Source organism: Cydia pomonella, chromosome 17, assembly GCF_033807575.1.
Source record: "Cydia pomonella isolate Wapato2018A chromosome 17, ilCydPomo1, whole genome shotgun sequence".
NCBI lineage: Eukaryota > Metazoa > Arthropoda > Insecta > Lepidoptera > Tortricidae > Cydia > Cydia pomonella.
Window position 1 is genome coordinate 253,133 of NC_084719.1, and position 17,867 is coordinate 270,999.

The 17,867-nt window shown below is 36.4% G+C and overlaps 1 non-coding gene across 1 annotated transcript; it reads right to left on the bottom strand.

Annotated features, from left to right (window-relative positions):
- Nucleotides 1–16,629: 16,629 nt before the first annotated feature.
- On the bottom strand, nt 16,630–16,701 carry Trnat-cgu (transfer RNA threonine (anticodon CGU)). The gene has a single exon. It is a non-coding gene; the product is annotated as a tRNA-Thr (tRNA).
- Between the last annotated feature and the right edge of the window lie 1,166 nt (nt 16,702–17,867).

The window sequence follows — 17,867 nt, forward strand, 5'->3', positions numbered from 1 at the left end:
TACGTGATGCTATGAATACATCCATAGTTAATGCCGAAAGAATGACCCATTTACATCAATTTCCTGAACCTACTGACATTGATGCTCAAAAGTTCTTGATTATAAAAGCGTGGAACATCTTTATTCAATTGAATTATTAATGTTTAATCAATTTGAATGGCTGATACTACGCTATGAATTCCATAAATTTAATTGAAACGAGAAAGGAAAGTTGCTAGTTTTGTCTATACATGGTGCTCACTAGGAACCCGAAAGATTTTAACAGTGTATTACTGATCATATTTAAGCTTACCATCAGGCGATCCGTCTACTAGTTTACCTCCGATATCATAAAAAATAAATAGGTGGTAATAATATGAAACCTATAAATTGAAATATGAAAAAAAAGTAAATAAAGTGAGTAAAAAGTTATGATGCCAACGGCCGCTTTCTATCACCGCACCGCTCGCCGTCGGCAGTCGTCGCTTTTTAAAGGGTTGGCAACGCGCATGTAATATCTCTAGTGTTCCAGGCGTTCATAGGCTACGATGACTGCTTACCATCTGACGGGCCGTATATTTGTTTACCACCGACGCGGTGGTAAACATATATGTTGAATGCTGAAATTCCAGCCGAACATGTAAAGAACTGAATTTGTATACTAACAGCTTATCAACTCTTGTTTTATCAAATAAATGATTATCTTATCTTAGAATAAAAAAGTGAGTAAATGCGGCTAATTCACACACATCAGTATTTTACCCTTTATCCTGACCTCTGAAAACTACATCAGACCTTCCAGGTACGTATTAAGACAACATTTGTGCCTAACCCTACAGCCAATATACGTGGGCAATACTGTAAGTTTTTATAATGAACCACTTAGAGATCAGGCAGTGAAATAAATGGTTTATCGTTTCAAAATATAACTCTTTTCCAATATTATGAAATAATTTGAATATTGTGTGTCAACCGAGATTTTTTTCTTGATAGAATTTTATCCTACTTTCAATTTGCCAGTCGAAAATAAGACCAGGCTTCGAGTTTTATCTTATTATCATGCCCACTTCTCGTGCGACTGTTTGTGGTAGGTTTTATGAATGAAGTGGCTTTCATATCAATATGACGGATGATAATCCAGAAGAACATCTTTCAACAGCGACTCGCTAAACTAAAATCGCAGCTGTGTACTCAATAATAATAAGTTACAATAAGAAAATCGCCTATTAGCAGATTCAAACAACCTTAGGTATCCAAATGTGAAAAAAAAAGGTCGTCAAAAACGTATATGTGAGAAAACGCCATACAAAACTACTGAGAGCCCCAATGTTCATACAAAAAGTTCCTGTGGAAAAATAGGCCATGTACTTTTCAGAGTGAACCTATTGTGTTATGTGTTAGACTGTTGTGTTCCACTGCTGGGCAAAGGCCTTCCTCTCTTTCTTCCACGCCTCTCGGTATATAGCAGTAGAAGGCCAATCTTTCTGAAAGACGTCAAGATCGTGCCGCCATCTCCTTCGAGGTCTGCCGTGACGCCGCACCATGTTTGGTGTTTAATCGGTAGTTTGCTTGTCCACTTTTTTCTTTTTGTCAGAGTGGAGAAAAGGAATCATAAAATATTTATAACGTTACATTACTATAGTTTTTGATTTGAGATTATAGAAACTTTCAGTATGACCTAAGTACCGCATCTGTATTCAACCCTCGCTCGACGCGCGGGCAGTGCCAACAGATTGGGTCCATTATACCCAAACAATGCGGTCTTCACAAAATTCAATGTCAGAGGAGGGTTAGGTTTTTCTGATCTCATATTTTATTTACCGTGTTCAAGGGTGAATGTGGTGTGATTTTTAGGTTTATTAATGTTTTGTCATTGAAATTTCGGAAAGGATGAAATTACTTTGTAATTTTCAACACGTATAATTTTTCAGTTTGTGCTTATTTTTTGTCACGATTGTTTTGATTTTTATTATTGTCACTTTAGCCACCCGTCCTGCGACTCGGAGATGTTTTAAGTATGAATTATTCAAAATATTTATTAAAACTTACAAAAAATTACTACGTTAGAGAGGTGAAGGATTTAAAGGTGCGACCAGATCGCAGCTTAAAAAACGGTCACGATACGGAATCGCAGTGACGCGTCGTATGCGTACCGTTTTTGACGCATGCTCCCCACACCGCTGCTTAAAATACGCTTACGCAGCGTAATTCGATCTGCGTAAAAATCGAAAAATATGTTACACGGAGATCTTATGGCAGACACCACACCGGTGATGTAAAAGACGCAAAGATTTGCGAACAAAAAAGATTCGCGTGAAGCACGTCACTGCGATTCCGTACCGTCACCGTTTTTTAAGCAGCGGTGTGGGGAGCATGTGTCAAAAACGGTACGCATACGACGCGTCACTGCGATTCCGTATCTTGACCGTTTTTTAAGCTGCGGTCTGTTCGCACCTTTATCGGTTACTGCTTTCAATTTCTAACTGGGCTGATTATTTTTGTTACATTTGGGTAAAAATTGGCTGGATAAATACGAAATCACATCATGTCCCGAAAAAATTTATGTAATTTTCCCACAAGAAATACAACAATACCCTACTGTTTCGTCATCCAGAAGAAGATTTTTAGGACGTACGGTGAAATAGCTCTTATATTGTGCATAATAAAGAACTCAATCTATTCGCCATTTTTTTTATTGAACCAAATAGTTTGCGAGTGCAGAAATGACGCATGAGATGACGAATTATAAAAGTACATTAACAAAACATTGCCTATTACGGAGATGTTATAGTTAAAACTGAAGCTAATAAAAAATTAAGCTGACCGATTAGCACTTGAGAGATTATCTTCAGAACAATGACATTATCAAATTATAGAACGGGTCTTAATCGCGTATTATGTATGTAACACTTATTGTAAATAAGGCAGGTTATGATACAATGAAATATATTTTTTGCAAGACAAAGGTGAACTTATTCCTATAAGGAATCTCTTCCAGTCAATCTTTGAGCAATTGAGAGTTAAAAAAAAACATGATAGACAAACGAACACTACATATGTAGAAAAACATAAATCATAATTCAACCATTACACAAGTAAATAATTGAAACATGTAGCCTATATTATAATAACATATATAATAAATATTCATTATGTTCTTTTCTGAAACCACACGGGCACAACGCCGTCCTCGAAACGTTGGAGGTAAGAACTTAATATGTGATTGAGTCCCATTCTATAATTTAGAAATATGTAAAAATCGTGTAAGTTAAAGTCACCATTTGGCAATAACTTTGTTTTCTAATATTTAAAGGTATCGCTAATGACAAATAAATAAATAAATAAATAAATAAATATTATAGGACATTATCTAATCCACAAGGTTGAAATTACAATATTGCCCCCCTAAGGTGCCCTTTCATCGTTTTCTTTATTTCTTAGATTTGTAGTATCGTTTACACAGATTTCTACTTAACCCTTAAATCGACAACGTCCACCATAATATGAAAGAAAAAATAAAATAAATCTACGACAAATAATAAAGCATAGCGTTACTTTCCTGGTAGCGTATGTGAATAATATATTCTTTATAAGTAAATAAAAAAATATTGGGAAGGAGCGTGAGCATAATTTTTTTTTTTCTAAGTCCTACTACTACAGAACGCAAAACTTGCAAGGAGGCATCCGACAGACTGACCTTTTTTCCCACTTTTTTATGTTTTTTTATACAAAAATATTATGTAGTGTTAAAACCTAATAGGACGACCGTTTTGGCCTAGTGGGTAGTGACCCTGCCTACGAAGCTGATGGTCCCGGGTTCAAATCCTGGTAAGGGCATTTATTTGTGTGATGAGCATGGATATTTGTTCCTGAGTCACAGGTGTTTTCTATGTTTTTAAGTATTTATAAATATTTATATATTATATATATCGTTGTCTAAGTACCCTCAACACAAGCCTTATTCAGCTTACTGTGGGACATAGTCAATTTGTGTAATAATGTCCTATAATATTTATTTATTATTTATTTATTTATTCTTTTTCTTTTTTTTCTTTTTTCTTTTTTTTTTTTTTTTTTTTTATTGGTAAAATCGTTGTTTTACAAGTCAGGATTACATTAAATATTTACATAATAAGATTAAATAACTAATAATATTTACAAAGTATAACATTTACAACTAAATCTTATATGTATAATTAGTCAAGCATGACACTATTTTTACGCGTTAGTTATGAACTCCACAAAGAAACTCGTCAACGCTGTAGCATGCCTGTGCGATCAGCAGCGCTTTAAGTTTCTTGGTAAACACGGAATCACTTTCCGCTGACTTTATGGCAGGCGGAACCAAGTTGTAGATCTTGGCCCCAATGACACTGAGTGAATTCCTGAGCTTAGCAAGACGCTTTACGGGGGCAACCAACATTGGCTGTCTGCGGTTGTTATCACCACGGCTGGAATTGGTTTTATACCTAGCGAGGTTAGACCTGACATACTGGCACGCTGCCAATATGTAGACAGAAGGTAGCGTTAACACTTTATTGCGTACAAATAGTTCTTTCGCTGGGTGGTCGTAAGGTTTCCTAGATATTATCCGCAGCGCCCGCTTTTGTATTTTGAATACCTTGTCCCGACTCGAAGCCAAGCCCCAAAGGTCGACACCACGGATTAAAATCGAGTGGAAATATCCAAAATAGGCCTTTCTTAGGTTATCTACCGATAGGGTGGGCGCGAGCCTGGACAAAGCAAAACACGCTGACGAAAGCGAATTGCATAACTGATCAATGTGAGGGGACCACGTAAGTCCAGAGTCGATTAAGTATCCAAGATATTTAGTTTGGTTTACTTGTGGGACTTCGATATCATTTATTTTAATATTTAGCTGCGATATGTCAGTGCACCGTAACCTAAAGTGCACAATGTTTGTTTTGTCTAAGTTGAGGAGCATTCCGTTAGCGGTGAACCACTTATCTATCTCTATCATGGTTTGACTCAGTTTTGATACTAGATCATCAATGTTTTCCGCGTGTACTATAATGCATGTGTCGTCGGCATAAATAACATATTCGGGCTCATACGACGCGGATGTAATATCGTTGATTAGCATGAGAAATAGGTTATTTCCCATACTTGAGCCCTGGGGTACCGCGCAGCTGCCTACTGGTTCCAGTAGAGACCTTACATTCTGGACGTAAGTACTCTGTTTACGGTCTTTTAAAAAGGAAGCGATTGTGTCATGGAAGCTACCATCAAAGCCGTACAGAAATAGTTTCTTAAGGAGGAGGGAGTGGTCTATCATCTCGAACGCGCGCGACAAGTCGCAGAAGACCGCTGCGACCCGCCGCCCGCCCTCGAGGTGGGCCAGCACCCGCGCGACCACATCACGAGCCGCGTCCGATGTCGATCGGCCCGGTTGGTATGCATATTGGTGACAATTCAGTAAGTCGTTTGTGCGTATGTGATGCATAATTTTTTTACATAACAAACTTTCAATATTATTTAATAGGTTACTAATTATTTAATGTTTAGTAGTGTCATTTACATAAAAATGTGTTGTATTTATGGCTAAAACACACTTGAACAGTGTAATGTCCAGTATTTTTCTCGTTGTTAATTACACGGCAATTTTGAAATGTCCCGTGAGTTGAACGTCGCCAAGTATGCCAAGAATAAAATTATTTTATATTTTGGGTTTTTGTAATAAAGAATATGAACAGAGGGATGTTAGGTATTTCAAAGCGTTTTAAGAAGTCTTACCTAATAATAATTTTACCAAGAAAACCTTATGCAAGTAGGATATATAAGTAGTAGTATTTAACTATTTATATATTTTTAATATTATTTGACTTCACGTTTAATTTTTTCCTTATTATTTGTTATTATTTTTTCCTGCACCAACATACACAAATGTCTCTGTTTGACCCAATGGTTGACTGGTAGAGAATGCCTTTTGGCATTAAGTTTAGAGTTTAAATAAATAAATAAATATGCACATAAAGTAGGTACTTACTGTATACTCTGCAACGTTCAAAATACTGGACGTCTTTTCATTACGCCGAACCCGGCAATGTCCAATCCAACATATTGGACTATTTTTATTTTATAAACTATTTTTTTTTTCATAATAACTCCGAAAAAAAAACTACACAACACAGTTTTTTTGAGATTTCTTCCGTTTCACGATTTAAGGGTTAATAAAACAATAAGCAGTGTAAAAAAAGAAAATATGCTTTTACGGAATCGGATCAAATTTTTATTAGAATCTATTTTTACATAATCATTGTCGGTAAAAGATACGGCGTATCCTTTAAAAATGTCAAATTAAATTCTTTTGCCTTTGTCTCAGTGAGGGCGCTTTGATCAAATCTGGGGGCCTATTCCATAATAAAATACAAGCTAATGCTATTAGTAATCACTAATAACTATTTTAGTGATTTTGTATGTATAATCATACATACAAAATCACTAAAAGTATTATCTTGTTTATAGGGTTCCGTACAAAAGGAACCCTTACGGTGAGACTCTGTCCGTCCGTCTGTCTGTCTGTCTATCACATTTCTAAATATTTCGAGAAGAACAAAGCTAACCCAGACACAAAAAGGGTTATTTTTTCATTTTTATTCATTAAATTTGGAAAAGGCCCAATATGAAGAGGGGGCAATATTTTAAGTAACTAGTGTCATTTGAAATAAGTCAAATTGAACATTTAGAATCATGTTTTTTTCCATAGTGGAAGTTTACCTACGAAAAATTATCAAATTTTAATATTAATAACATTGTCCTATATATTACAAGAAGTATACCAAATGTAAATGTATGTATATATGTATGTATGTCACTTTATTGAACATAAACGGGTTAAAATAAAACAGACAAAATAAAACAAAAAAATGTTATGTACAAAGGCGAACTTATCCCTAAAAGGTATCTCTTCCAGCTAACCTTTGAGAAAATGCGAAAGGATCAAACACTAACAGGTGAAAGACAAATCAATATTAACAGTAGCTATATGAGAATTTTGGATAGGTACACATAAAAGTAGGACGAGAGCAATCAATAATAATCAAATAAAATAAAAAGTAGACAACCCGTAGTATGAATACGCAAACTATAAGATATACATAAATCTATACACCCGTATATAAGACACATATTATAAATAAATATATGCATACATAAACATATAACATATATATATATATATATAAATAAAAAGTACTCAGTTCTAATATCAGGAGTCTAATAATCACATCTTTTTCAACTTCTCCTTGAGTGAGGCAACAGATTGCGATTTCCTTACATCCACTGGTAGATCGTTCCACAGCTTAACTGCGTAGGCAGTGAAAGATCTGCAGTACACACGCGACTTTTTTGGAGGAATGGCTAAAGTCAGATTTGAACTAGATCGCAGACGGTGACTATGCAAATGAGCCTAACGTCATTAAGACCATAAAGATTTGACGCCCGCGATGGACAGGGCTCGTGTTACGGATGGACGAGGCCAGACTGCCTATACGCCTTTCTAGAAGGCCGACCGGAGAGCCGCAGACGAAAAGGCTGGTCCAAGCTCAGATGGTTGTATGGCGTATACCAGCATATCAGGACCTTAGGAGTGACAATTTGGAGAAGGAAAGCCACGAATAGATCGGACTGGAGAGATTTGCTTGGCCAATCAGATGATGATGATGAGTACCAAACACAGATGTCCGTAATATTTGTTGCTAACATTTTGAAATAAGGAAAATAGAGCAAGTAAAAAAAGTTTGAGAAAAGCATTATTCAAGTCTCATCGAGATACGGGGTTGCCAGACGCGTATCCTTTCGACCTCGCTACGCTCAGCCGTCTATATACTTGGCCTGCAAGCCGTCTATATACTTGGCCCCTTCGTTTCTCGGCCTCTATAGTAAAAATGTACTACTATAAAATATGAGAGCGTCACTTCGTATGAAATTTAGGTTATATTTTTTACTACTGCACGAAGCTTCAGAGATTAAAAATCACAGTTGGATTCGTCTGTTTTTGCCGAAAAGGTACGAGTCGCTAAACCGTGACGAAAAAATTCCACCCCATGTTAGACGCTGACCCGAATCTTTTTGTAATGTTCTCCTTTTTAAAGCCTCTGGAATCGTAATGTCGTAAGTCTTAAAAACGTGATGCCCTTTACGACCTTTTTACTATAATGCTACATCATCTGTTGGAAGATTAGTGAGATCGTTATTAGGTACTCAATTCTATTCTATTACGAATATAGAAACATAATTTGTAAGCTGGATAATTCATGTACCTACAAATATAATAAAGATATTTAAGAATTTGTAAAAAATACGTATTGAAATTGAGAAAACGGGACTTTCATCTTTGGTAATAATTCAATTTCATTTTTTTTTTGCTTAAGGTGGGACCTACTAAGTTTTTTATGGAGTTGTAAGATATACCAGCGGCAGCGATTGACATATTTTACCGAAAAAAAAATGAAATTTTCACATAATATTCTAATATACTAAAATTTTACAGGAAAAATATAATCTTCGTAACTTTTTTTTTAATCATTAAAATACATTTCATTTAGTTTGCAATTTTACAAAGTTTATGTGTATTTATTACATTTCATTTCTATTAGATTACATTACACCTTTTTAGTATAATAAAAGAACAAATTTTGAAATCGGTTTACATGATAGATAATTAACCTCAAAAAACCAACATACGTGCATTATATCGCGCAAATTAGTTGAACAATTTACCGATAGATGGCGCTGTACACAATTATACATAGTCATATTAATTTCTTCTTTCGCCTTTATTAATACACGAGAGGTGTGTACGGAATCCTCGGTGCGCGAGTAAAACGAACTCGGACTTGACCGGTTTTTCTTTTCGTACTGATAGCTCGTTCAACAGTTAGCTTTCATTCACCCAGTACACCTCAAATCACATTCACTCATTCGCTCATTCAGTAGCCGTGTATGTGATCATTCACCTTGACATCGATATCCAGCTAAAGACATAAACAGTAGAGATTGAAACGTCACCTGACGCGAGGGTACATTCAGATTGATGAATGACCTTACGTGCCACGAACGCGTTTCATCGATTTTACGTTTCTTGCGTTTCACGTAGTCTCCATCAGATATATCAGAGCGGCCGAGGTGCTCAAAAATATCTGAACGCGCACTCTAGCGCCTTGACAATAAAGGTGTGTTCAGATATTTGTGAGCACCTCGGCCGCTCCGATGTATCTGATGGCGACTGTGCCATCGGCAGTTTTGTAGAGATTTTCAAAATGAGCCAGGTACGATACAGAGGGGATTATTTTAGATTAGTTTTATAGTTTATAAAAAAAAAAAAAAAAAAATCATTTATTTCAGACCTTGGTCCATACAGTGTTAGTACGACTTACTCTAAAAAATTATATTAAATTATTATTGAAATAAATTAAACTTACTTACTTTTAGATTAAATATTATTTTATATATAATTAATTTTAACGTTTTTATTTAACAATGTAGTCTAGATTTTAATAGTAATGAATTATAAATGAAAACATATGCTAAATTTGATTGAAATGTACCTTTTCGGTGAGTTGAGTAGTAAGTGATTGGATAGGAAATCGCGTAGTGCGTAAGTGAAGTAAAGGTGTTGTTGCGGATTTTATGTTGTACCTACATTAATGACGAAGCCTGTGGCGGATTTTCACTTATGTAGATTGGACGAAGTTTGTTGCGGATTCTGTTTTGTATCTATGCTTTTGACGAAGCCTGCGCTGTGGATGATATCTCTACTAATCTAAAATAAGAGTTTGTAAGTAAATACTAAATATAAGTAGTAAAGATGTGAAGTTTAATATGCGACGTGCCTGAGAAAAGAATATTTTCTTTCTTCTCTTAACCCATTCAGCGCTAATAACTACATGTTGTCGTTTTACCTCTACGAAGAATTTTCTGTACAAACCGGGAAACCTATGTTATCGGCTACGACGTAGCTCAGCGATAAATGTCAGCCCGATTCCAAGAATGAAATACGATAACGATAAATTCTGGTTTAGATAAGTTCTCATTTAGATATAGTTTGTATGTCGTATAATTGACAGAAGCAGCTCAATTCGGACAACCAATGTCACTTTGACGTTAGAAATATCGTAGATAGATTTTATTGAGATCACAGCGGAATCGAAATAAATGTGTTTCGACATGTCGTTTAGTTATCGCTCTTTTATAGATCTTCCAAGATCTTAAACGTGTCTTAATCATTCTTCGGGCCGCTAATATTTCAAGCATTTTAAATTTTATTTGAAGTCGCGGACAGACGGCAATGATTTTTAACGATACCACGACGATGTCAAACAAGCATATGGCCCGCCTGATGGTAAGCAGTCACCGCCTGCAACTTCAGAGGTGTTACATGCGCGTTGCCGATCCGAATATTCGTTATAATGAGTCATTATCTATGGGGATTTCCATAAAACATGATCCCTTTTCTGTCCTTTCAATTCTCAATTCGTTTCAACGAATTAATTTAACGTCTCCGTAATATTATACGCTTATTTCACTGAATCAATCGAAACCATACTTAACTCGCTCCCGAGAGGCAGCTCGGATTCGGCTGCAACAATATGATATTCGCTACTCTCTTGGGCCTGGATGCCAATTCGAACTTACATTCCGATATCAAAATAACGTCATTCTATTATCCTTCATGCGTGCACTTGTACATGTTCATACATGTATTGGCGCGAGTGAGACGGAGAATACCATTTTGAAATGTAAGTTAGAAAGTGCCTTCTAGGTTTTACTAAACAGTATTATAACGTCTTAAGTGAAAAAGGTATATTTATTAGAATATTTTTTTTATACTGGGATTATATTTTAGGACATACCCGGGATGTCCTTAAACTACGTCCAAAAGAGAGATATGGACTCCGTGAATGTTATCTTGCTTTGTGTGGGATGTCATATCAGATCTAGAACAGAGCCCAACTAAGGAAGTACCGCCATCTTATAGAAAACCGTAGCCAAATAACACTAGACCCTACTCATAGTGTTGTGTTCCTGCCGGTGAGTAAGGTTGCCAGAACTCGACGAGGGTGCGAGGTGTTAGGGCCGATAACGCGTATGTAACACTTATGAAGTTGCAGGCGTCCACAGGCTACGGAGACTGCTTATCTTTAAGCGGGCCGAATGCTTGTTTGCCACAGACGCAGTATTACAAAAAATATTCTAATTGCTAACCAAGACTTATAAGGTGTCAGATCCCGTGACAACTATTTCTCGCTTGAAATTTGAAATTTGTCTTGTATTTTCAATAATATTGTATAAAAAATGGACTCGTAAATTATTATTAAGTCCATTTAAAATTCGGCACTCTAATGTTTCTGAATTCCTTTAAATAGGTAAGGAAAGCTTTAGTTATTCAGTCAACAATTAGCTTTGAATTTTCGGGGACTGATTAAGAATGTCTGATCTCACCGAGTCTTATTCTCCGTAAAATTTATATTAGGTACTTAACTAATGTTATCTGCTGATGTTATACTGTGATCCATAGTAGTGAAAGTTAATTATTTATCTGTTTATTTATTTATTTACATTTTATGTTTGTTACCATTGTTATGTAAGATTTTAAGTTCAGAAAGTAAATAGTATAATTTGTTAAAAAAACATAGTAGGATCTCAAATTTAAAACAAATCTTCTCAAGTAGTAAAACAAATCATCGCATAAGCTCAGCAAGTGATAGGAATACAGAAAATGTAGTAGGCGTGTGTCGAAGCTAATATAGACGAAATATTTTATGAACATATCGTTGTTTCGGTAAAATTGTTTTCTATTTTCGAAACATTGGTAAATTATCAGCCAATGTCTCTTGAGAATATTCTATTTCTTAAAGTAAAATATTTATTTATATCTTATAATATTAGTAGGTGTAGAATAATTTTCTTTGAGTCCAATGTGGAACCAAGCGAGAATGTTCCCGTTTGATGTATGGACATGGAGTTACATTTTGCAGGTTTAGTCTTTGTAAATGAGGTGTTGTGTTGTTGCTCTTGTTGTCTACTTTAGGTGCCGGTAGATTCAGAAAATGGTGGTTTTGAAAGATCGTACCGCATTTTTAGACCACAATACAGTTGCCGAAGTTTTCATTAGCAATGTTGAGGATTTTGTTTAGTGAGTTTAATGATTTGAATCTAGATTTTTTGACCTTCGCTCGGTAGAAAAAAATTACGAACATAGGTCTAAAACGCACTTTAACAATTTGAAAAGCAATAAAAATGCGCGATTTTATTTTTAAGGGTTGTCGATTACTGTTTCTTAATATCCGCGATCCCGAGCGAGTTCATCCATCTCGCTTACGATTAGGCTCAGTGAGAGTGAGGGAAGAACATGTAGCTAATGAGGTCATAACTAGACTAATAGGGTTGTTTCCAATTTTTTGAAACGCTCGTAGTACGCGTTCTATATTAACTAAAAGTTGCCCTAAAATTCAACTTTATACTAAAAACGGCTTTAAATATGTTAAATGAACAAAATATATTTTGACGGATGCTTTCGCGCCCAAAACGCTCTTTGAAAATTGTGTGACGTCACAGTTTACGGTTTGACACATAACTACATACACACGTAGAAGATACGAGCTGTCAACCGAAATTTGTCATTTGTTGTCTATCGCCTGTCAACAGTGTCAATCCGAGAGTTGTGACGTCTTCAAAGTCTTCAAAGACGTTTCGAGTTTGGTCACGTGACGTGTGCCAAAAGATATTTTAAATTCAATATTTACAAAAATATGGTAATTACAGGTCCCCTAAAAGTAGTTTAACATGTTCTTATAATCCAAAAGAATTTATTGGGATACAATTCTGCCCTAAGATTTGTAGGTGGAAACAACCCTATTATACAATATTATGATTTGGTATTCCGCTGTAATGTTCCAGTCAATAAAGGCCAACAAATTATATATTTTTATGATATAGTAGTGTTAGTAGTAATGATGAGTAGATGGTCTGACATCTGCCAAAAGATTTATCATCATCATCCAGTCTTGTTTAATCAAAACATGTTACCATTTTTATTAAAATAAGTCTGGCCTAGTGGGTAGTAACCCCGCCTATGAAGCCGATGATCCTGGGCTCGAATCCCGGTAAGGACATGTATTTTTGTGATGAGCACAGGTATTTGTTCCTGGGTCATGGATGTTTTCTATGTGTTTTAGTATTTGTATATTATATATATATCGTTGTCTGAGTACCCACAATACAAGCCTTCTTGAGCTTACCGTGGGACTTAGTTCATTTGTGTAAGTTTGTGTAAGAATGTCCTTATGATATAAAAAATCAAATAATGACTATTTTATATTATATTAAGCCGTGCTAGTTAAATTGATAGGTCACATTGCTACGTTGAATGGCAATGATATATATGCTGAGCAAAATTCTGGCTAGCCCTCTAATCATATTGCGGTGTTTATATGACGTCGGTAAAATTCCTAGCAGTCCTCACGGTCCCAGCGTTTCGACCCCAAACGCCTCAAAATGTAACTATTGCCGAGGGTGGCGTATTTGGGGCGTTTGAGGTCTAGTATCAACCATATTTACCGTCTGGTTTATTAGGTCTAAAGTAATTTACAATATATCACTTCACATTTTAACTTTAACGGTCTGCATTCGTATTCGGAATGTCACAATTTCCATCTTCGTTTGGAATAGGAATCTGGCCGATGTCCAGTGACGTTATTCCAATCGCCGTCTTCAGGTGAGTCGAATGTTCGCTCGAATGAAACAAATCAGAAGCGATTGATGAACTAAAAAGAGATGGCGCGACGACTTTAACGCATTTTCCAGCGACAGGATGAAGTAAGGGGAGGTCTCTGCACAGCAGTTGGACATAAAATAGGCAACAAAAAATCTTACCGATATTTTTTTTATTTCAGCAACGCTAAATTCTGACAAAAACTGTTCTCATTTGGTTGTAGTACCACCAGCCGTTACTCTTATTAGCAGGATAACAGAAATCATTATCAAACAAAATAGTGTCACTGGTCACTCACTTATACTACACCACAAATGATTAAACACGCTTCACATATCAACACGGTACTCATTTATTCGAAATTGTATTTAATCTTACATATAAGGGCTGTAATTTTTTTTAATAGCGTGAAGTAGCTGATAGAACAGGGACATCTACCATCAAATTGGGGAACTAAACAACACAACTTACAAGGAAAGGTACCCAACTGTCCGGACCGATTTGATTTATCTTTGACTACTCTATGACATATATAAATATAAATCAAATCGGAACCGGACAGTTGGGTACCTTCCCTTGTTAGTATAACTGGTGCACGTGGCCGGTCGTCTCGCTTGCACTGAGTGACCGATAGCAATGTCAATCCAGGCCAGTCCAAGTCCGACCCACGCTTAGTTGCGAATACTTCCAAAGTTTCGAAATTGTTACGAGCCACAACTTTGTCCCCTCCGTAAGTAAACGCTCCTTAGTAATATGGTAATATTTAAGTTGGGTTAGGATTGAATGGAAAAGTTTTCGTATCGTGAATGAGTTTGATAGTTGTTTTGAGTTGCAACGACAAATTGAAATAGTGTTTTGTTTGATTTTTGATAAGTTTCAGTGCTTGCTTGGTTAGTTTATTTCTTGTGCTTTGTTTACATACACTATTTAATTTAAGATCAAACATAATAATAACGCAGTATTTTCGTGAGCTTGAAGCAAATTACTTCTTGGTATTGAGCATCTACAGGAATAGTTAGCGGCAGAGTTTTTTATGACATAGGAGGGAAACGAGCAGACCAACTAGCTAATGGTAAGCAATTACTGTCATCCGTGGACACTTGCAATACCAGAAGTAAGGCACTCGCCTTGCCGGCCTTTAAGATGCAAGTGCGTTTTTTTTAGAGATAGTTGACCCCGTTGCATACTAAAAGAACGGGTCATTTATTTCTGTATGCTGACTATACATTGCTAGCAAAATATTAACTAAATTTCGCTTCATTAATAACATTTGATATTCATGATTATCTTTAATATATAACTCGTGTCGGGGGAGCCTCATCCCTAGAGAACGCGTCCACAGATGGCGGATAGTGGAATGTCCGTGAGTGAAATAAAATAGCTTCTGCGGCGGACCAACAGTCCGCTTCTCTTCTCCTTCTTCTTTTCTGACATCTTCAGAGACGAGGTCGACAGCAGTGCTGGATGTTTGGACTGGAACATTCAGAAGAGACCGTGGCACATGAACCCAACAGGGCAAACGGCAGCGCTCGCGCTCTAAGGAGGACAGTCTTGGCGTCAGGTGGCAACCGGACATAAAACTAATAATCAAATTTTTTTCCGCGTTCAAAATCATGAAAAATACAACTAAACGGATCCAAGTCAATACTAGGGCGTCCCCCGTAATCGACGCCAGTGTACATGCGAATAAATAGAATATTTGGACGTAAGTACTGATTTCTTGTTATGAAACGGTTATGGATATGATCTGTCAACAGTGACAGTTCTGGTATCACTTTTGCTGAGTTTTTCATTGTGACATTTTTTGTGATACTAAACAACTTTTATTGTGAGATTACACTTACATTGTGACATTAAAATGATATTTAAATGATGTCAGTCGCCCGTGCGTCTCGTTCGCGCCAATACGCGGACAAGTACCAGAGAAATGCACGCGCGACTAGATACCATTATGATATCACAATGTAAGTTTGAATTTTCCTTCTGAAAATTGACGCCCAACTTGGCAACTGAAATCAGATTAAAATCCCAATAAAGAAAGTGCATTCAGATTAAGAACGAATCACATTTTGTGATGCTGGCCGGCGCCTCGCAGTCGAGACAAATAAATTTTAAATTTCGAACAAATCACTACAATCTTAGATTTGCGGGTGGACAAGTTTAAAACTACAGCGTCGCATATATAAATATACCTAAAGCAGGATGACAACGCCGTTTCTGGTGGTTTAGATAAATTTGTAACGCAACCTTTGAATAATGTTGGAAAAGTCGTATCGTGCATCAATGTATTCGGAATATGAACCTTAAAACTAAAGCAACACGATTATGTTTCCAGTATCGTTACTTTTCGCCTTGCGTATATGTATAAGAAATTCTTCTGTACCTGTCTCTAGCGTGGCTGGATCACATCCAGAATTCCTATCGAAAGTTGGAGATTGTTCAAGATTATGCTAGAGCGTTCGACACAGTAACGAACCAATTTAAAATTCGAATGAATGTAATCCTTAGAAACCTATTCTTACTTTAGAAAATCTTAACTCGATCTACCTGTGGTGGTAGAGGACGATATGGATCTCGTTCTCACCAAAAAGCAACAGAAAAGTGCACTAGGAGTAAAATCATATCCATATTAAATCCAGTTGAGAATTTTAAAGTTCAAATTGGCCTTATTTGTCTGTATAAGTCGTTGAATGCAGATGAATTCATAAAGTTTTTGCAGTGAAGAAATCTTGGCAGAAAATATGAATTTAGAATAATGACTCGTGTGATGGTGATAGTTATGAATACTAACTAGACGAATACATTACTACTACCCCACCTTTTAGATAGTTATTTGTTTAAATAAACAGGACTAACTAATACTATAAACTGAAATAGATATCATACACTAAAGAAAACGTGACCACGTCTACCGATGGCTGAGGCGGGAATCGAACCCACGTCTTCAGCTTACGCGGCTAACGTCCTGACCACTAGACCACCCGGCCATGGCCGTACCCGTTCCAACTTCTCTGCTGTATGCTATCTTTGAAAACCAAGCCTTTGACCAACTCCAAGGCCAAGCGGCGTGTGCTTGCACCTCCTATACGAATCATTCACTAGATTACCGTATAGCGAGAGAGATGGTGCTGCCATCTATCCAACTAAGGAACAAATCAAATTATTTTATGAAATTATTTTTGATTTGATTTTTAAAGTAGTTACACAAAGATGATGTATTTAAGCGTAAATTAAAAAAAAACTATTAATTAAAATGAGCAATATTAATCCATAGATGAATTTTGTAATGATACGGAATTGCCAAAATAATATTACTATTGAATATGAATACTATATATACCGAAATAATGCATTATATGCCTTAATATCAAAGTTGACTTTTGAGTGGCTGTTAAAATATACTGTGTACATTAAGAATAAAACTTAGGTTTTTAGTGTTTCAGGTGGATTCAACAAAAGTTACGTTTTTGGGGCTCAAAAAACTAACCAAAACCACTGTTAAGTCCCTATGGTTGCCTAGGGATAGTTCTTTAGATTTGCCTTTTGTTATATACTAAAATATTAAATGAATTAGTCAATAAGTTAAAATAATTTACTTATTACGGTTTAAGCTTACGTGTTTTAAATCACTCGCGCGACACCGACCGGCTTGAACCGGTTCTCTCAGCGCGCTCGCGGTGTGCGACGCGGCGCGCAACAGTACGCGAAGCACGGCCGTCGTGAACGCTGCTCGCACTGTTAGTGCTTGAGATAGGAGACCTAGGTTCTCCGAAACATGTCGCGCGAGGGTCTAAAAACACGTGAATTTAAACCGTAAAGTTATTTTATGTCCGGTATGTCTCACGACAGTTAAATTCGATCAATAAGTTTCTGTCTCTCTGTCCATTTGTCCGTCTGTCACCAAGCTGTATCTCACTCACTTCACAGTTGATTTTTTTTACAGATGATGTATTTCTGTTGCCGCTAACAACAAATACTAAAAAGTACGGGACCCTCGGTGGGCGAGTCCGACTCGCTCGTGTCCGCGGTTTTTTGTTCCACCATCTTTGATACTTCGTACATAAGTTCCGAAAAACTCATTGGTACGAGCCGGGAGTTTTTCGGAACTTATGTACGAAATATCATTTGATATTTACCAGTTGCTTTTCGGTGA